Genomic DNA, 21,877 nt, shown 5'->3' with positions numbered 1-21,877 from the left:
CCTCTCCCTCCCAGCCCAAGCACAGCCCACAGTGACAACTCCTGCCGGCGGCCATCTTGGTGCACCCATGCCTTCACTCACTGCCCAGCCCAGTGCACTTCCTGCCGGCGGCCATCTTGGTGCACCCATGCCTTCACTCACTGCCCAGCCCAGTGCACTTCCTGCCGGAGGCCATCTTGGTACACCCAGTGAGCTCAAACACCGCCTGTACCCAGTCCTCCCTGTTTTAAACAGGGATGGTTCCTTCCACACACCTGTCTTCCCCAATACGGAAGCACCACATTCACAGGCCGGATATATTAATGATGAAGAAGCATCTGAGTGGGAAGACCAACAACAGGCAGCAAGACCACCTGCTGATTTAACCCCCAATCCAGTTCCAGACTCACAGTTTAAAGAGGATCTCAAACACATGCTGACAACCATAAGGAACAGTGTCCCTTCCCAGCCCCCGCAACAACAACAGTCTCGGTTACCAGAAGGGGCACCAGTGATGTATGTCGCTTTTACTCCATCACAAGCAGCGGCCTTAGTGACAAGTCTGCCTGACCCAGAGAAGCAGCCAATGCCCTTCTACCGCAGGATAGTGCAGATACAAGAAACTTACTCAGCTGCCTGGAGAGACTTGATCAGCCTATGCCAAATCAAAGCAGGACATGTCTTTTGGCCGGTCATGCAGACAGCCTTCAATGATGCCTGCCTGACAAGTGCCACTTCCTACACCTCAGGTGCGGAGTTCTGTGCACAACTTCGTGATTGGGCAAAGGAGAAATTGACAGACCAGACTACCACAATCCAAGATATTGCCCAAGACAAAGGGGAGTCTGTGGAGAAGTACCATGCTAGACTCATACAGGCCTTTGATGATCTGGGCTTCTCCCATTATGAAAAGGCACACACAAACATGTTATCAACTGCTTTTGTTTCAGGACTCAAGGAAGATGTTAGAAAAGGCCTGATGGTGGCCCGCCCAGAATACCGTTCAATGAAAATGTCTGATTTATTGTTGGTGGCTAGAGGTATAGAAAATCAAAAAGGTAAAAAACCAACGCCCCTCATGGTAACCCATGACGAAGATCCCACCTACACTCGTCCACCACCACTGCCCAATACCAGGGAAAGGATCACCTGTTACAACTGTGGGAAACGGGGTCACTACAGAAAAGAATGCAGAGCCCCAAGATGTCCCAGACGAGGCAGGGAACCCTATGCAGGGCAACGGGGACATGAACCACCACGCCCCAACTCTCACTAGGAAATGGGCAAACCCGTGTCACCCCTTATGGCAGTGTCCTCGAGTGGAACTGGGGGACCCCTAGCAAAGGTCACGTTACCCATACAAGGAAAACCTACCACCTTTCTCATTGACACGGGTGCAGCCAGAAGCGTGTTGAGGGCTGTGGACCTGCCTGATAATTCTTTTCTTTCTACTATTGATGTTTCCTGTGTAGGAGTGGATGGGGTACCCCGCTCCAGTCCACTTACTGAGCCACTACAAGTGGGAGCATTTCCTGATTTACTTGCCAGATTTGTAGTCTCCTCTACATGTCCCTTAAATCTGCTAGGAGCTGACGTGCTGTCCAGACTACAGGCTTCAATCATATTCACCCCTGAAGGGGGGGTGAAGTTACATACTCCCCTATCTTTGGACGACTCATCTGCCTTGTGTTCTCTGCCTCTCATGATGACACTTAATGAAGAAAAAAACTTCAAGTTCAATACTGCAGGAAGTACTTGACAGAATCCCTGCGTGCCTATGGTCCACAGGACCGGGAGACAACGGTAACTTAAAGGTGCCACCAGTTTCAGTCAAGCTAAAAGAGGGCGCTTCATTGCCCCGGAAACCACAATAACCCCAAGAAGAGAATCCTAAAAAGAGAACCAGGTACCTACTGTGGATGCCTTTGACTGCAAAATACCTCACAGAGGTGGACCTTACAAACGTTTTCTTCAGTGTCCACCCTCACCCCTTCTGCTGGTACCTTTTCGCATTCATCCACGGAAAGAAACGGCAACATACCTAAACAGTTGTGCCACAAGGGGCACAGAACTTTCCAAGCCAGTTTGCAAAAGCTATGGCTATCATCCTTGACACATGACAAAAGGAACACCCGGAAGTGATTCTCTTCCAACATGTTGATGACCTTCTCTTTTGTGCAGCTGACTTACCCCCTCTTGAAGTCACCTCAGAAAGCCTGTTGTGCTATCTTGCCAACCAGGGCTGCAGAGCCTCAAAGCCCAAATTGCAGTGGTGCTCAACACCTGTCATTTTCCTTGGACTAATTTCCTAGTGCAGAGCATGGATTCCAGAAGCCTTCCTACTGATGCTCTGCAATCAGACCCTTCCAGATGTCTCCTGAAGAAATATCTAAAGTTTGAAACCCTTGAGTGCGCCACCCCCGGCGCTAGGGCTCCCAGCCTACGACAAAACGCTCAAGCTCTTTGTATCCGAACGTCTGGGACATGCTGCAGGTGTACTCACCCAATCACACGGCATCAGCCTACGCCCCATAGGATATTATTCCTGTCGGCTGGATGCGGTAGCAAGAGGAGGCCTATTGTGTCTGCGAGCTGGATTTGCTACACAAGTCTTGCTTGACAAAACTTTGAACTTGGTCCTCGGACACTGCCTCGTTCTGCTTGTTCCCCATGACGTTGTTGCCATATTCAACCAAGATCCAGCCGAAACACTTGTCCACTACCAGACACTTGAGACTCCTGTGTTCCCTCCTACTGGACAGCATTACTCTATTAAGTTGTCAAACACTGAACCCTACCACCCTTCTTCCACTTCTCGAGGGGGGAAAGGAGGAGGAGGAGGAGGAGGAGGAGTAGAGTCTTGACTTGTTACCCCCGTGACCGCACAGGACACGCGGTCACCACTGAAAACACTGTTCTACAAGCTGAAGCCTTAACACCGGTGATGTCTACACAGGAGGCAGAGCTATAAGCACTTACTACAGCACGTAAATGGGCAGAGGGAAAAAGAGCCAACATTCATGGACTCAAGATATGCTTTCAGCATTGCCCATGATTATGGTGTTATCTAGGACAGAGGATTCCTGATGGCTGCAGGAACACCTGTGAAAACTTGATTGATGCCTTGCTTCTCCCAACCCAAGTGACTATTCTGAGTAAAAGCACACGACAAAATGAACTCAAAAGAAGCTTAAGGCAATCATCGAGCCAATACAGCTGCCAAACAGACAGCTGGTGGTCCGCGGGAAGTGGACAGCAGGGTGGTAGAAGAAGACCACCCCGTGCTTACCTTACAGACTTTCCCAGTGGACAGAGTTTATCTAAAAGAACTACAGGAAACAGCAAGTCCGGATAAGAAGGAAAGCTGGAAACGGAGAGGAACAACTCTCAGAAATGGACTATTCGAGTGCAACAAGAAGCCTTGTCTACCCAGGAGTATGTACCCAGCCGTGGTGCAATGGGCACATGGAGCTGCCCACTTGACAAAGACTTTTATGAACTCTCTTATCAACAAGTGTTGCACCAAGAGTTACTCCACTGACCGACAGCTTCTGCAGATCATGCATTATCTGCACCAAATGTAACCCAGAATGCACAGAAGAAGCACCTGGCAAAAGCCCTATACCCCATTCCAGAGGATGCAAATTGATCATTCTCAAGTGCCAAGAAGTGGCAGATTCGAATACGCCCTAGTGGAAGTGGTCATGACTGCCAGGACCACAGCTAAGAAATTACTGAGTGAGATAGTATGTAGATTTGGGGTCCCAGAGGTGATATTGAGAGATCAGGGACCAGCCCTAACAACAACCCTTACTAAAGAGATTTGGGCAGCACTGGGGGTTCAGTTGGCACTACACATCCCATACCACCCTCAAAGTAGCGGGAAGGTAGAAAGGATGAATGGGACACTAAAAACAGGATGTTAAAGATGGCCCAAGAGACTAACATGAGTTGGCCAGACAGTTAGCCCATTGCCCTGTTCAGTGTCAGACACACCCCCAGGGGAAACATGCCCTATCCCCTTATGAAATTTTGTTTGGTTCAGCTCCCAGACTTGGTTGTTACTTTCCACAACAGTTACAATCTGATGTGTTGACTAATTATGTAACCACATTATCACGAGAATTAACCTGAATGCATGTCCAGGTGTTTTCTTCCATTCCAGATCCTGAATTAGATACAGGAACACACCAACTACTGTCTGGAGATCCTTGAGCCAAGTTATGATGGTCCATTCCAAGTTTTGCTGACCACAGCCACCTCAGTCAAGTTGGCCAGGAAGAACACCTGAATGCACGCTTATCACTGCAGGAGAGCGTGTTTTCGGGTGCTGCATATCCTTTTTCTGTTTGATCTAGGGGGGAGGGGCCCAGGAGGTGGCCATCACAAAAATGATAACATAATTACGCCAGCTGACCCTCACCTGACAGCTTTTGTAACCTCTCCTATAAGCATGGCCCCACCCCAGGCCCTATCAGGGAACCCTATATTAACCTGTGCACTGCAAGCCAGCAGTGCTGATCAACCACTGTGTGTTAGCCTCTGTGTGTACTTGCTGTGTTTCCTACATCTGATTCTGGTTACCGACCTTGGCTTGTACCTTACTTTCCTTGTTGTTCCAGTCTGCTGCCTCCTTCCTCTTCTCCTGTAGTGTGAGCGTGAGCTGTGAGACCCCGGGGGCCGCGACCTGGAGCCAGACTGCAGCGCAGTCCATCCTCACCACTAGAGGCTCTGGTGAACACCCGCTGGCTCTTAGACTCCGCGCCCTGGGGAATCTATGCTCTAGCTCCCAGTGGGATCTGTGTCAGTGATCCAGTAGACCTGATTCCTGAACCTCCCAGGGTACAATCCGCAGCAGTCAGCCGTAGGGTCTACTACCTTGCGGTGCACTCCTGATCCCAACGGTGTGCATCTGTCACCCAGCCTCTAGGTGACCTGACACTACACATATTATAACCAACAGAGATTCGTAAATTACACTAAAGACGCCCTCCAGGGAATTGCTGACCAGCTAGCCCCCACTTCCTACATGACATTCCAGAACCGGATGGCCTTAGACATGGTGTTAGCCGAGAAGGGGGGTGTCTGTAAAATGATAGAAAAAACAGGAACTTGCTGCACATACATTCCTGATAATACTGGCCCAAATGGTAAGGTTACTTTAGCTATAAAGAAATTAGAAGATCTGTCACTGGAGTTGAAGAAGAACTCAGGTATCACAGACCCATGGGATCAATATTTTAGCTGGATGAGTGGGTGGCAGAAGGTGCTCGTCCAGATACGGGTAACGGTATTAATAATCCTGGTTCTTTTAGCCCTGATTGTATGCTGTATTCTACCTTTTGTAAAAAAGTTAATGAGCAAGGCTGTAGACAATAGCACACCTACATTTCTCCACCAAGAAGAAGAGGACCCCCTTATGATGGAAGATGACAAACCCTTCACTCCTCTACAGTCACTCCCTGTCCATAATCTCACAATCCTATAGGATTATAGGGATAGATAGCGCCTGACTGCACCTCTCCAGCTGTATCGAGGAGGGAAGTGAACAGTTACTGCCCAATTCTATATACAGTCTAAAAGAGTTGCTGAGGAGAAGGGCCAGGCCAAAAAGTAGGACCTTTAGTATTAGGGACAGAAAAGAGAAAATAGTCATTTTAGGGGGGATTGTGAAGGAATGTGATGTAAATAATAATAATAGTAATCTGAAAATGTCTATTTTCTTATGTGCATACATATTTTTCTCCTTACTCATTATATAAGTATACAGGTTTGCTCTGTTCCTATATTTTCTCAAGATGGCGATTACCCCCTGCATCCCACACACAGAAGAACGCGGAACTGGAGATAAGACCAAAGAGAGCCAAACCTCGTTATGAAAATTATGCATCTTCTTTTCTATCTTAACCAATGAGATGTACCTATTAGACTAACATAGCAATGACGTATTTGTGTGTATAAAACATTAACACCGCCTTGAATAAATCAGAAGTGGAATGAGTTAGCAATTCTGAGCGTGTCTCAGAGTGTTTACTTTTATATGCATGCATATCTACACTTTTCAAATTAGAGACAGCAGCAGATAACCTTGAGCTCGATTGTAGCTCTTAATCATAACCATAACAATGGCGCTCATGTGTCCATGATCATCTGGCACATGTGTTGCGTGATCATCTGGCACATCTGTCCATGATCATCTGCGCACATCTGGCACACATTTTTCCATGATCATCTGGCGCACATCTGGTACACATTTGTCCGTGATCATCTGGTGCACATCTGGCACACATCTGTCCGTGATCATCTGGCGCATATCTGGCACACATGTGTCTGTGATCATCTGCCACATGTGTCTGTGATCATCTGGCACATCTGTCCATGATTATTTGGCATATCTGTCCATGATCATCTGCGCACATCTGTCCATGGTCATCTGGCACACATCTGTGATCATCTGCTATATCTGTCAGTGATCATCTGCCACATTTAATTCCATTGTCCTTGTGTTCCAGGGCCTTCAAAAATGTGATAGGTACTCAGGAAATGAAATGTGTAATTTACGCCTTTAGAATGCCTGATGGTGCTTCCTGCATGTTGGGCCTCTGTATGTGGCCAGGCTGTGTAACAGTCTCAAACTTAAATGTGGTATTGCCATACTCAGGCGGAGTGACAGAATATATTTTGGATGGTAATTTTTGCTATGTGTTAGAAATATCTTATAAATTCACAACTTTGTGTAAAAGAAAATACATTTTCATTTTCTTTCCACATTTTCCAAAAACTTGTGGAAAAAATGACATGTTCAAACCACTCATTATGCCTCCTAGACTTTATATTGGGCTGTTTGCTTTGCAAAATGGGGTCATTTTGTAGGTAATTTCATTGTCCTGGTGCTCCAGGGCCTTCAAAAATGTGATAGGTAGTCAGGAAACTAATGCCCCGTACACACTGTTGGATTTTCAGACTGAAAATGTTCGATGGGAGCTTGTTGTCGGAAAATCCAATCGTGTGTAAGCTCCATCGGACATTTTCCATCAGAATTTCTGTCACACAAAATTTGAGAGCTGGTTCCACGCATGCTCGGAATCAAGCAGAAGAACCGCACTGGCTATTGAACTTCATTTTTCTCGGCTCGTTGTACATGTTATACGTCACCGCATTCTTGACGCTCGGAATTTCCAACAAGATTTTTGTGACCGTGTGTATGAAAGACAAGTTTGAGCCAACATCCGTCAGAAAAAATCCATGAATTTTGTTGTCGGAATGTCCGATCGTGTGTATGCGGCATAAATGTGTAATTTATGCCCTTAGAACACCTGATGGTGCTTCCTGCATGTTGGGCCTCTGTATGTGGCCAGGCTGTGAAAAAGTCTCACACATGTGGTATTGCCATACTCAGGAGGAGTAGCAGAATACATTTTGGGGTGTAATTTCAAGTTTATCTATGCCATGTGTGAGAAATAATTCATTTTGTGAAAAAAAATCATAATTTTCAAAACTATTGTGGGCAAAAAAATTGTAACTTCAAAAAACTCACTACCGGTATGCCTCTTATTAAATACCTTGGACTGTCATCTTTACAAAAAGGGGTCATTTGGGAGGTATCTCTACTGTCCTGACCATAGGTGTGCACACGTGGTGTGCCTGGGCACACCCTAATGTGTGTCCAGAGATCTGCTGTAAGATGCTGCAAGAGACTGTATAGGGAGCTGCCTGTGAGATAGTTTCCCATTGAGCAGTCAGGGAGGCATGGAAGAACGGTTTAGTGCTTTAAACTGTAATGTAATGTCACTGCTTGCAGATAGGAGCTGTCAAAACTCGGGGCTGATGTCGGGGGGTGGGCAGGACCAAACAGCTAGCCTATCAAACACGCTGATGTCGAGGGCTGGGCGGGCCGCTCTGTGTATGTGGCTCCGCCCTTTTCTATCGGCTATTAAAAAACAGCCAATGATTGGGCTGCTTAAGAAAGGGGGCGGGGCCATATACACGAAGCAGCCCGCCCAGCCCCTATCCCGCTGGCTTGTGTTTGATAGGCTAGCTATTCGGTCCCAGCCACCCCCAACATCAGCTCTGAGTTCTGACAGCTCCTCTCTGCAAACAGTGACATTACATTACAGTTTCACGCACTGAGCTGCTCTTACATGCCTAGTTGACTGGTCAATGGGAAACTTCCCCTCTCCTAGATCAGTGTCAATCGGTGCCGCCTATCAATGCCCATCAGTGCCACCTTTTATTGCCAACCAATGCCACCTATCAGTGCCGCCAATGATTGCCACCTGTCAGTACCCATCAGTGCCACCTGTCAGTGCCAATCAGTGCCCACCAGTGCCACCTTTCAGTTCCCATAAGTGCCACATGTCAGTGCCAATCAGTGCCCACCAGTGCCACATGTCAGTGCCCATCAGTGCCCACCAGTGCCATCTGTCAGTGACCACCAGTGCCCATCAGTGCCACCTGTCGGTGCCGACCAATGCCACCTATCAGAGACAATCCGTGCCACCTGTCAGTGCCAATCAGTGCTGCCAGTCAGTGACAACCAATGCCACCTATCAGTGCCAATCATACTTCCTATCAGTGCCACCTATCAGTGCCACCTATCAGTGCTGCCTATCAGTGCCCATCAGTGCTGTCTATAAGTGCCTGTTGCAGAGTGATGTCAAGATCTTGGCGAAGGTGTTGGCAATTCAGCTAAATGGCGTAGCATCTATTGTGCATGATGACCAGGCTTGCTTCATGCCCAGTAAATCCACACAGCCATTAACCTGCGACGGCTGTTCTTAAACATTCAGTCCCAGGCGGATAACATGGGTAGCAGAGCGTTACTATCATTAGACGCCACAAAGGCATTTGACAGTATAGATTGGAACTATTTGTGGGCAGTATTGAAGAAGTTCGGATTTGGCCCTACTTACATATCATGGGTACACCTTCTCTATAGTCAACCACAGGCTGCTATCCGGGCCTTTGGTACCCTGTCTCACGGCTTCCCATTAAGGAGGGGCACTAGGCAAGGATGCCCGCTTTCCCCCCTCCTTTTTGCACTGGTTATTGAACCACTGGCTATTGAGATAAGGGCTAATCAGCGCATTACGGGTTTTTGGTATGGCAATATGCAGGAAAAGGTAATGCTATACGCTGACGATACCTTGTTCATGCTGGGAGATACTGATCTTTCCTTGCGGGAGGCAATGTTGACCATAACCAAATTCAGTGGATTTTCCGGTTTACACATAAATTGGTCAAAATCTGCTCTACTCCTATTGGATGAGGAGGACACACAATCTGTGACTTCCACATGTCCTATACCTATTGCCACCTCCTTTAAATATCTGGGGATTCAGGTCACATCTAGGCCGAGGGACTACATTCATCTAAACATCTCCCCCCTCCTCCAACGGTTTAGGGAAAAGGTAAAAACGTGGAACACCCTCCACTTAACGGTGGCTGGCCAAGTAATCTTAATAAAGATGATACTCGTGCTGCAAATGATTTACTTTCTTCACAGCGCCCCCCCATGGTTATCCTCTTAAAGATTTTCAGAATAGTAAACACCATTTTCTGCGGCCTCATTTGAAAAGATAGTCCCCCTAGGATTAAACTAGAGCATCTACAAAGGCCAAAAGATGACGGGGGCTTGGCTTAGCAAAACCCCTGGTTGTATTACCTGGCAGCACAGCTGCAACATCTCATTGGCACATTTGGGTCTTTGGGAGAGGCAGAGACTGGGTCTCAAAGTTCTTCACAGACACTGATCCTCCACACTGTATGCAGAGGACCAATTCCCATGGCTTTGGAGGCTCAAGCCTTCGCTAAGCCACATAAAAAGTACCAAACCTATAGCCTAGTTCAAAAGGTATGGAATAAATCAAAATATCCCTAGAAGGTGGATGGCTATACTGCTTTTAGCCCTATTTGGCTGAATGACACTTACACTGAATTGGCCAAGCTGCAATTTGGAGATAGATGGAAAGCACATGGGGTTACCCATCTTAAGCAAATCTTCCATAATGGGGTGCTACACATCTTCACCGACCTGAAGGAGACATACAACCTACTGTCCTCGATGAATTTCCATTACCTACAACTAAGCCACGCAGTTGCAGCACAAAGTCGGTCCTCAGAGTGGCATCTATCCCCGACCCCGGTGTTTAGCCTTATTAGGGATGCTGTTTCATCTAATGCCCCGTACACACGGTCGTATTTTCCGATGGACAATGTCCGATCGGAGCGTGTTGTCGGAAATTCCGACCGTGTGTGGGCGCCATCAGACATTTTCCATCGGATTTTCCGACACACAAAGTTGGACAGCAGGAGATAAAATTTTCCGACAACAAAATCCGATCGCTTCAATTCCGACCGCGTGTGGCCTGTTCCGACGCACAAAGTGCCACGCATGCTCAGAAGAAATTCCGACACGGGACAGCTCGTTCTGGTAAATGTAGCGTTCGGAATGGATACAGCACTTTCATCACGCTGCAATGTTCAAAATGGTTTAATACAGGGGGTCCCCGACTTACGAACATCCGACTTACGAACGACCCCTACTTACGAACGGGGCCCGAATGACGTCACTGCTGGCCGAATCTTCCTCTCCTGAGCCTTTCCTCCGTTCCTGTCTTGGCTGCGGGTCCCCTTCGTCCTCCTGCCTGCCCATCCACAGGCCTGGTATGGTCCGGTGGCTTGCCAGGCCGCTGAAACTGCCCGTCGTGGCCGAGGCCTTGTGCGGCCTACGAAGCCTCCACGATCCCCGGTCTTTCCTACGCCGCTGCCCCGCGATGGTGCACCGCGGCCGGCCGGCCTGCCTGGCCTCTGATGGCTGCTTTCACCATCCATCTCCCTGCTGTGCCATACAGTGTACCTCTCTGCAGTCTCCTGTTGCTGCTGCCATGAAAATAGTGAGAGGGGAGAGCTGTGCTCAGCTGCGATCCTGGACTCCTGTTTTGGAAGTGACAGGGTCAATAAAGAGAACCTGTCACCTCCAATTGCTATCACACAGGGAATTGTTTCCTCCTGTGTGATAGCAATAAAGTTAAGTGAAAAAAAAATTGATAAAAAAAATAAAAATAAGAAATACAGTAATAATTAAATTAATAAAATAAAAAAAAAAATTAAAAAATGTAAAGAATAAGAAAAATAATATTAAAAATAAGAAAATTATACAAAAATAAAAAAAAGTAAACGACAAGCTACAAATAAATACAAATAAAAAAAAGTGATTAAAAAGTAAAAAAATAAAAGAAACAAAACATATTTGAACTAACCATGCCACCCCAGCCATCCGGTTGCCTTTCTCTGTTGATTTGGGTTTACATCCTGTCTCTGAGACTAGATTTGCACTTAAAAAAGGTACTGTTCCGACTTACAAACAAATTCGACTTAAGAACAAACCTACAGTCCCTATCCTGTTCGTAACCCGGGGACCCCCTGTACAGCGCACTCTCTTCTTCGTTATAATGTGACAAGAATTAAGTAGTTTTGCTGCTCATATTCACACACACTTCTCACAAACTTATTTCGTTACTATTTATCGGGATTCTCTCAATATATTTTGATTTCTCACATCTGACAACAAATTTTTTTTTTTTTTTTGGACTTTAATGTAGATTCTTTTTTTGTGTTTCTCTTTTTTATTTTTTTATTTTTTGGTGATTTTGATTTGTATTCCCGAAAATGTTTGTGTGTGTTTTTGGTGACAAGTTCCCACAACACCACTAATATGTTGTTCTATTTAATCTGTAGGAGATTGTTTGGTGTTGTTGTCCCTTGTTAATTTCACATTGTACTTTAGAAATGTACCTGAATCGTCACCAACAAACTGTCCTTTTTGGATGAAAACACACACAGGAGAGTAGAATTTACCCAAAAAAATTTTATTAAGGGGTCACAACTATAAACAAAGAGGGAGGCAACGCTGGAGAAACTGCAGAAGTGGGTGAAGCCTTGGACCCCTGGGGCAGACATCAACTATTTAAAAGCAAAATTGGTGGCCTGAGGAGTCCATATCATAAGGGAGGGCAGTCTGGTCCAGAAGTCCCAGAGATCCGGAAAGCAGCAGATGACATCTGTGTCCCCAGGCTGTGGTCATACGAGAGACTGCATCTTCTGTCAGACCAGACTGAACCCAGGGTCATCACTCTCAGGTCTTCCTTCCACGCTTCCTTACAGGCTTTGGCTGTGGTGGTGGAGTTGTGGCAGCAGGAGGAGGAGGAGGAGGATCGTCCCTCTCAATGACATCCGTCTTGTGTGTCAGTTCCCCACTCTCCCCCTTACGAAGGACTTTATAAATCAGGTCTTCAGAGATCTTGCGTTGACCCTCCTGCATGCCCTGCAATTTTGTGGCAGCCATGCAGGCAAAGGCCTCTTCAGGACTGGGGAAGGCTCTGAGGGACACCGAAGCCTCCTGGATCAGCCTGTACGCTGAATCCTGCACGGGACTCGGAGTGGCCTTCCTGGCTCGTTTATATGGCAGGCGGAGGGGAGGGACCTGAGACTCAGTCAGGCTGCGACTTGTCCCAGGCTTCTCTTGGCTGACACTTAGCCCCGCCTCCTCCTGGCTGCCACTAATCCCTGCCTCCTCCTGGCTGACACTAATAATCCCCGCCTCCTCCTGACTGCCACATTCCACAGCCTCCTCCTGGCTGAGGTCTTCCTGTGTATGAAAAAGGGACATAGTTTTAGTTTTTTATTCATCAATCACACACAATTTTCACCTCCTGACTGCTGCAAATTGAATGTTAACAAATATAACAGACTATCCTTCTGAGCCCAGCAGTTTTCATTCTTTTCCCAATTTTGGGTGCCCACTACTGTCTATTGATATGTAAAGCACTTTTTTTAATCAGCAATTAGTGATCAATAATAACATCTAATAAACATCATTTATTTATTGACCAGAAATCTGTAGAAGAATGCTATACCTGACTCCAGCTGAGCTCCTCCATTTCTTCCTGGCTGGAAGGCCCAGGTTGGACATCGGAAGCCTCAGCTGGGGTGGAAGGAAGCGTGGAAGGAAGAGTGGAGAGGGATTCCCTGACTTCAGTGTGGTCTGACAGAAATCGCAGTCTCTCATAGTACCACAGCCTGGGGACATAAACGTCATCTGCTGCAGCTCCGGACCTCTGGGAATCTGTGACCTTCTTGCGCTCCCTAAGATAAGTGCTCCTCAGGCCACCAATTTTAGCTTTCAAATAAGGGATGGTTGCTGTGGGGACCACCGGCTTCACCAACTCCAGCAGTTTCTCCAGCGCTGCCTGCCTCTTCTGTTTGTGATTATAGTGGGGGTGTCTCACTTGCCACAGACAGGGCAGCTCCCTGTACTTGTCTATGAACAGGGGCAGGAAATTGTGGTCGTTGAACCCATCCATTTTCTCTGTAAGACACAACACAAGACAAAGCCTAATGTCAGGCCAAACTCCCCTAATCTTGTTACAATATAGGCTTCCATTTCGAAGCAGTATAGGCCCAAGTTTAGATCCTACCTTCGTTAGCACGATCGGCGTCTCCGATGCTCCTTCCTCCGCTCACAGATCGTACGTAAGACGCGCGCGTTACGATTTATACACACTGCGCATGCGTATAACTCCGCCCGCCCCTGACGTTCTTTCTAGTCTATTCCCCGCCCCTTTTCGTTCGGCGCAGTGGGGGAAGAGCACATGGCGGATAGACAGCAGGATCGTGCTAATTGTAGCAACAAGGAGGAGGAGGAGGAGGAAAGGCTGGAGCCTGAAACGTCCCGATCCAGAAGGAGATTAAAGGACTCAAATATGTCCTTTGGGGAGATGTTGGAAATGGTGGACATCCTGAAGAAGGCCGACTATGATGGAAAGTATGGGCCTTACCCCAACCCCAATGTCAGAAAGGCCAAGATCATGGCGAAAGTGGTCAGGAGTCTGCACCGGAAATTCGGGGTACGATGATCGAAAGATCAGCTCAGGAAGCGGTGGTCGGACCTGAAATTACGAGAACACGAGCAGTACAGAAAGATCCGGAGATTGCTGCAAAAAAGTAAGTAGTTGTGCTGTGTTCCTATTCTTTATGTTTATTACGTTCGTGCTGCTCCATGTGCTTTTAGGAACTGTTGTACAGTTTAAAATGGCAACTTTCATGTTCATGGGCACATTATTTGTTCGGATCACACATTGTTATTTCGGACGATAAAATACCATTGTTTAGGCCATATGCATTTGGCCACCATTTTGACGCCCTATACTTGTCTTCAAAGAATTGGGTTGTGTAGATGGCTTTGTTACTAGAATGAAATGCAAACTAGATTGTGTGTAAGGAGAGGACACTGAGCAGCTGTTTTCACATCTGGACACTAGTGTGGGACCCCAGAACACCATTTTTATTAGGGGGGCCACACAGGTGCCCCAGTGTATACTATAGGGGGGGCTACATCTGTGAAGCTTTTACCAAACAGGTAAAGTATTGCAGCTTGACAAAGGGCACTAAAAAAGCTACATCTTGGAACTCGGCTAAAATAGACAATTGTACCCCACTTCCAAGCAATGTTTCATCTTTATAGTTCTGACATTAAATATCTGTGTGCTAATTATACCATTTTTGTTTTACATAGGGGAGAAAAGACTCGGAGGACACCCCTCATCCGAGGAGACCAGAGCCCCCCCCCCCCTCTGGAAGAAGGGGAAATCCCCCCAACACAAGATGAGCAGGAGGATGAAGACGTGGTGGAAGTAGTTACCACAACAGGTGAGTGTCTGCGACCACAGGCTCAGATAAGAGATGGATTGCGGCATTTTTTTGAAACCTAATTTATTTTGGGTTTCCTCTCTTTTTAGGTGATCATGAGGTTGTGGATGCAGATCCTTTCACATCCGAAAGTGCCCAGATCGTGATCGGGGAGATCATGGGGTGTAATTTACAATTGGAAAACATCAAGCAAAACATCAATGATTTTATTCCAAAATATAAAAACATCATTGATGTTTTGGGGTGAGTTTAAAGCCCCTCCAAATCACTTTCTTCTTTTGTGTGCTACAAGATTTGTGTGCTAAATCTTTTTGTGATTTTTCCCAAAGCCAAATTTGGAGGATGCACACAGTGTGTCAACATGTGCTATCTGCCATCACGGGAGATCAATGGACGCGTTTTGGGGGTGCAACCCCTTCCTCAATTATAAAGTAGCGGTGAGGAAGGGCTTTCTCCCCCAAAACACGTCCCTTGATCCCCCGTGATGGCAGCTAGCACATGTTGACATTGGGAAATTTGTGTGCATCTTCCAAATTTGGCTTTTCCAGGGGTGATTTCCCCCATCTGAACGCTATATCAAACACAGTTCCAAAATACTCATGTCTGATATTGCCTTCCAGTTCTACCAAATGTGAACTTTGTAAGATCAAGATTTGTGTCTTTCTTGTTGGTTTTACACAGGCCTGTTTTCTATAAAATGCACATTTTGATTTTGGATAATGACAACACAAAAATTGGTATACAACAAACATGTTGGTTTGTCAGAAAAACCTTTGGTAAATGCACATGTGATTGTGCAGGTATTAAAAAGATTGCTCATCAAGAATGTGTGGATTATTGTCTCACGCTACAACACTTTTGGGGTGATGTAATTGTTGTTTTATGAGAAAATGGGGGTAATTTCCTAAGAGCAAATCCACTTTGCACTACAAGTGCAGTTTCAGTGCAGTTGCAAGTGCACTTGTAGTGAAAAGTGTCTTTGCATTTAGTAAATAACAGCCAACAGTGCTTTGTATAAGGTTACACAATCACGACATTTTCTGCACTCCACACATTTCTGTCAGGGTCAGCTAAAACAAACACAAGCAGTAAATGTCCACAAAGAAGAGCCTGGGGGGAGATGCCTGTCGAGAACTTGAGGTCCTGCAGGCTTCTCCCTGTGGCCAAATACCGCAAGGTAGCGACCAACCTCTGCTCCGCAGTGATGGCTTGCCTCATGCAGGTATCCTGCCTGCTAATATAAGGGGTCAGCAAAGCCAACAAACGGTGAAACACGGGGTCCGTCATCCTGAGAAAGTTCCTGAAATCATCAGGATTATTCTCACGGATCTCACGGAGCAAAGGCATATGAGAGAACTGGTCACGCTGAAGCAACCAATTCTTGGTCCATGAACTCCTCCCCACCCTGTTCATGGACTGGACTTGTGTCCAGGTCAGGACCCCAACACCAAGCCCCCGCACAGCACGAACTGTACGAGGAGTACGCATACGAAACATGGCTAGAAAACGGTCGGCTGCTCAGAACGAAGTAACAGAACGCACTGAAGAACAGCAAGGCCTGTGAGGAGCGACCTGAAAAACAGCAACGAGCAGGCAAGATCACACAGAAAACTCTGATACGAACTGACTGCACGCACTGAAGAGCAGATACAAACCCACAAGCACAAACTGAACAGCAGAAAACGATCTGAAAGCCACGAGTCTGAAAAAGCGCGAATCATCTCTCACCAAACTTTTACTAACACGAGATTAGCAAAAGGAGCCCAAAGGGTGCCGCGCTTGGTTCTGAACCGGCCTTTTCTAGTCTCGTCGTACGTGGTGTACGTGACCGCGTGGTTGTCGATCGGAAATTCCGACAACTTTGTGTGACCGTGTGTAGGCAAAACAAGTTTGAGCCAACATCCGTCGGAAAAAATCCGAGGATTTTGTTGTCGGAATGTCCGAACAAAGTCCGACCGTGTGTACGGGGCATTAAGGTTTTATTTCCCAATGTTATGCTATATTGTTACAATCCTTTTTGAAGCAACACCCCCTGAAAGTGAGGGAGAAATAGGAGGCAGACGTTGGACAACTAGATGGGGAGCAATGGGAAGAGATATTTCAGGCAATAGGTACTTGCTCACTGAATGTACCACAAAGACTTACCCAGTTATTCATACTTTTGCGAATTTATTATACTCCCTACAGACTCCACCTGATGAACTTAGAGATGTAAACGTGACCATGGGGACCTCATGCACCTACTATCGCGCTGTCCCAAACTACACACATATTGGGCCTGAGTAGTGACTATGGTCAATTCAGTATTTAAAGTTTCTCTTCCATAGGACCCGACAGCATGTCTCCTGGGTTTGCTGAAAGGATATGAGTGAGAGGTGCACACTAGAAAGGCTATCCACAGAGTCTTATTCCAGGCCAGGAAACTAATTATGATACATTGGATGTCTGAGAATCCCCCAACCATAAAGGAATGGATCACTAACATTGGTGCGGTGCTCCGAATGGAGAAACTTATATATACAGTAGGTGACTGCGATATTGTGTCAATCTCGCCGTTGTTATCGGCGAGATTTGACACCTGCGAGCCCTGTCGTGGGAGCCAGTGCTGAGCTGGCTCGCTCATCAGGAAAGGAAAAAAAATTTCCCTTTCCCAATGAGCGACACGCATTGCTGACAGCTGTCTGGTATGAATCATGAAGGGAAACGCCAAACCAAATTTTAAATAAAAAAACGGCATGGGTTCCCCTCCAGGAGCATACCAGGCCCCTCAGCTTGGTGTGGATTTTAAGGGGAACCCCCTACACCGAAAAAATTAGCGTGGGGGTCCCCCAAAATCCATACCAGACCCTTATCCGAGCACGCAGCCTGGCCGGTAAGGAAAGGGAGTGGGGATGAGCGAGCGCCCCTCCTGAACCATACCAGGCCGCATGCCCTCAACATGGGGGAGGCTTTGGGGGAGGGGTGTGCCCTGCGCCCCCCCCACCCCAAAGCACCTTGTCCCCGTATTGATGAGGATAAGGGCCTCTTCCCGACAACCCTGGCCATTGGTTGTCGGGGTCTGCGTATACGGAGCTTATCAGAACCCGGGAGCCCCCTTTAATAAGGGGGCCCCCAGATCCCAGCCCCCCCACCCTATATGAATGAGTATGGGGTACATCGTACCCCTACCCATTCACCTAGGGAAAAAAGTGTCAATAAATAAAACACACTACACAGGTTTTTAAAGTAATTTATTAAGCAGCTCCGGGGGTCTTCTTCCGATTTCGGGGGACTTCTTTCGACTTCTCCGCTCTCTCCGGCCTCTTCTCCCGGTGTTCGGCCTCTTCTCCCGGTGTCCGGCCTCTTCTCCCGGTGTCCGGTTCTTCTGCCGGGCTCTTCCGCTATCTTCTGCCGCTGTTTTGCTAGCGGTGGCCCGGTCATCTGCACCGTCTTCTCCCCTCTTCTCTTCTTCTGATGTTAACACGACACTCTCTCCCACTGTAATGCTGTGTGCGAGCTGCGCAATGACTTATATAGGCAGTGACCCCGCCCCCTTATGACTTCACATTCCCAGCATGCGCAGGGACTGTGGCGTCATAAGGGGGCGGGGTCACCGGGTGACATCACCCGGTGACCACGCCCCATGCCTATATAAATGGTTGCGCAGCTCGCACACAGCATTACAGTGGAAGAGAGCATCGTGTCAACATCGGAAGAAGAGAAGAGGGGAGAAGATGGTGCAGAAGACCGGGCCACCACTAGCGAAAGAGCGGCAGAAGATAGCGGAAGAGCCCGGCAGAAGAACCGGACATCGGGAGAAAAGGCCAAACACCGGGAGAAGAGGCCGAACACCGGGAGAAGAACCGGACACAGAGAGAAGAGGCCAGAGAGAGCGAAAAAGTCGGAAGAAGACCCCCGGAGTCGGAAGAAGACCCCCGGAGCTGCTTAATAAATTACTTAAAAACCTGTGTAGTGTGTTTTATTTATTGACACTTTTTCCCTAGGTGAATGGGTAGAGGTACGATGTACCCCATACTCATTCACATAGGGTGGGGGTCCGGGATCTGGGTCCCCTTATTAATGGGGGCTCCCGGATTCCGATAAGCTCCGCGCCCGCAGACCCTGACAAACAACGGCCAAGGTTGTCGGGAAGAGGCCCCTCATCAACATGGGGACAAGGTGCTTTGGGGTAGGGGGGGCCCTGACGTCACAGGTTGGGGGTCTGGTATGGATTTTAGGGCGACCCCTATGCCATTTTTAAAAAAAAATGGTACAGGGTTCCTCTTAATATCCAAACCAGACCTGAAGGGCCTGATATGGATTTTGGGGGGACCCCCAAACAATTTTTTATTTTTATTTTTTGGTTCAGGGTTCCCCTTAATATTCTACCAGACCCAAAGGGCCTGGTAATGGACTGCGGGGGGAGCCAATGCCGTTTTTTTCAATGAGTTTTATCTATATTGCCAAGACACCCCTCAGGCACGATATTTAAAGGAATATTTAAATTTTATTGTTTCACTTTAAGCATTATTAAAATCACTGCTCCTGAAAAAATGTCAGTTTTTAAAACTTTTTTTGCATTAATACATCACCCCTGGGGCAGGAACCGGGTCCCCAAACACTTTTTATGGCAATAAATTGAATATAAGCCTTTAAAATGAGCATATTTTTAAAAATGTTAATGTCCCATGGACTTTAACGGTGTTCCGCGGCTTTCGAATTTGCCGCGAACACCGCATAATGTTCGCTGTTCGGCGAACAGGTGAACACCCGACTTGACTTGAACATCTCCCCTGGGGCAGGACCCGGGTCCCCAAACACTTTTTATGGCAATAAATTGCACATAAGCCTTTAAAATGAGCACTTTTTTAATGTTAATGTCCCATGGACTTTAACAGTGTTCCGCGGCTTTTGAATTTGCTTTCGAATTTGCAGCGAACACCGCATAATGTTCGCTGTTCGGCGAACAGGCGAACACCCGACTTGACTTGAACATCGGGCTCATCCCTATTGTTGAGATGCATGTTACTAAACTGTATTGCACTGATGGCAATGTTGTGGGCATAATCCAGACGGAAGGTAATCAGGAAGGTTGTTCTGAATGAGGTAGCAGCTCAGTTGGTTGTAGACCAGACCTTAAAGGAGTTTGGAGGCAAAAGGGAGGGAGTAAGTTTGCTAAGATTGGTATATATCATTTATGGTCTATGATTCAAATATATTACACCGTGATGTTGCCGAATGACATATGTATGATGAAGGATACATAACATGGATTTATTTTAAAGTTTTGTTTATTTCAGTAGCGCAACACAAAATTTTATTTTATTGTAGCGCTGGTAGATTTATGATCTACCATCTGATAGGTAAATTTAGTGAATTGCTCGTTATAGGAAGTTAGATTTACCTCTGTTCCAGCTTGGCTGACGTTGCGTGTGATTCCACACTGAGCCGCTGGGTGTCGTTGTTACCCTTAGCTGGTGTTGGAAAAGCAACGTATGGGTGCTCCTCTGTCCCGGAGACAACTCGGTGGAGGTGGTCCTCCGAGTTGCATTCTGGGAGAGGGTATTTATGGGACAGACGCCATGTTTAGGGGTTTGTTTTACAGCCAACTGCTGGCCCTCCTGGCCGACAGGTATGTGTTAGAATACCACCTCGTGGTCCTCCGTTCCAGAGGCCCGCATCGCTGCGGCGCGTGGGTGGGCCCAGAGGTCTGTCTGGGGCCTACCACAGCAGCCAAGGAATGGTCCTGAGCTGTCTATCCAGAGTGAAGAAGCTGGACAACCGAGGAGATCCCAGGGGAGGACCCGTCATGGAAGGATCACGCAGAGTGCTGGTCTGGAGAGGGGCCTGGTGACTCGTTGGAGGACGTATCCTGAAGCAGTTTCACTGCATAGTACTGCCGGGTTGGCTTAAAGGTTCAAGTACTGTGTCTGATATTCACCGCTAACCAATACATCCTGTAGCAGAGGATCGTACAGGTTTATCCCAAACAAGTCTGTGGCAGAGACTTTTGTTCGTGCTACGTACTGGCTGCTAGGCAAGTGAGAGAGGCCTATCCAGGTGAGCAAAGATCGTGTCCCACAAGGGGATCGCATTCAATTATAGTATTCAGCTTTAAAGGACGTTCTAAAGAATCCTAAAGAAAGGTACTTGAGCTTCCCTGCAGTTTCCCTCCCGCCTCTTTCCTGCTACTTCCTTTGTTACTTGGTTCAATAAAGCATTGAAAACGTACTCAAGTGTCGGTGCTTGTATCGTCCAGAGGTAAACTCAATGGAACCCTAGACCTGGTGCCGGTGAAACAGAGGTATCGAGAGTGAAGGTAACAAGCCCGCTTAAACCAGCAGCTCCACCGAGAGTTATTGCTACATTATGATTTGTTGATTTTGGTGGATGAACAGACATTAGGTGTTTTGCAGAAGCTGAGCACTAGGGTTATGGATTATGATATCTGTTTTGTGTGACAGTGCATATATTTTTTATTAGTTTTCGCAAAAACACGAAAGTCATGTCACTGGTAGACACCCCTCATTGCTCAATCTTGAGGTTGTCGTGGAAAAACCCACTATCCTCTTTTGCGCTAATACGCTCCCTTTCAGTATAATGGTATAATGCATCTTTAAATAACCCATGTCTCCCGCATTTCCACAGTAAACAAACATAATCACCATCTTAGCTCCATCGCTCCTTCATCTGCCCCTCCTGGGCAGAGGCTCTTGGCTTTTATTCACACACACAAAAGAAATCACAAACAGTCCTGGCCCCAACAGGCGATCGCTTCCTCCGTGGGAAATGACCTCACAGGATATGACAACACAGGATATGACAACACAGGATATGAATGTCAACACAGGAAATCCTTCCAATAGGATGGGTACGTTCCTGCTGATGGGAGATTATCTGCAGGTGTACGCCATGGCACCCCAAATATGTTGATCAGGCATACAGGGGTGACACAAGTGCACATCCGCTAAACCGATAATGTCTTTGCAGAGCAAACACATCCCCCCCAGACAATTTTTCTGTGCATCTCAGAGGGACCCTTGCCGGCTGACATATCTCCACTCTGCAAACACTTCTCTCCAACCTCAGGAAGTTTTCCACTACCAAATGGATCTCAATCAGCGTCAGTCTGCCCCAGTCAGCTCTTTAGAGCGGCTTGCGGGAGAAATAACACTGGGAGACACTATGACAATACATATTAAAATACATC

At 47.1% G+C, this 21,877-nt stretch overlaps 1 protein-coding gene across 1 annotated transcript in view; it reads left to right on the top strand.

The window, feature by feature from the left end:
- LOC141121835 (NACHT, LRR and PYD domains-containing protein 3-like) overlaps nt 1-21,877 on the top strand; it is a 114,764-nt gene that overhangs the window by 72,786 nt on the left and 20,101 nt on the right. The gene's annotated exons all lie outside the window — the stretch shown is intronic.

The sequence above is a fragment of the Aquarana catesbeiana genome, unplaced genomic scaffold (assembly GCF_042186555.1).
Source record: "Aquarana catesbeiana isolate 2022-GZ unplaced genomic scaffold, ASM4218655v1 unanchor233, whole genome shotgun sequence".
NCBI lineage: Eukaryota > Metazoa > Chordata > Amphibia > Anura > Ranidae > Aquarana > Aquarana catesbeiana.
The sequence above is the reverse complement of the archived record's forward strand: the minus strand, read 5'-3'. Positions and strand labels throughout refer to the sequence as shown.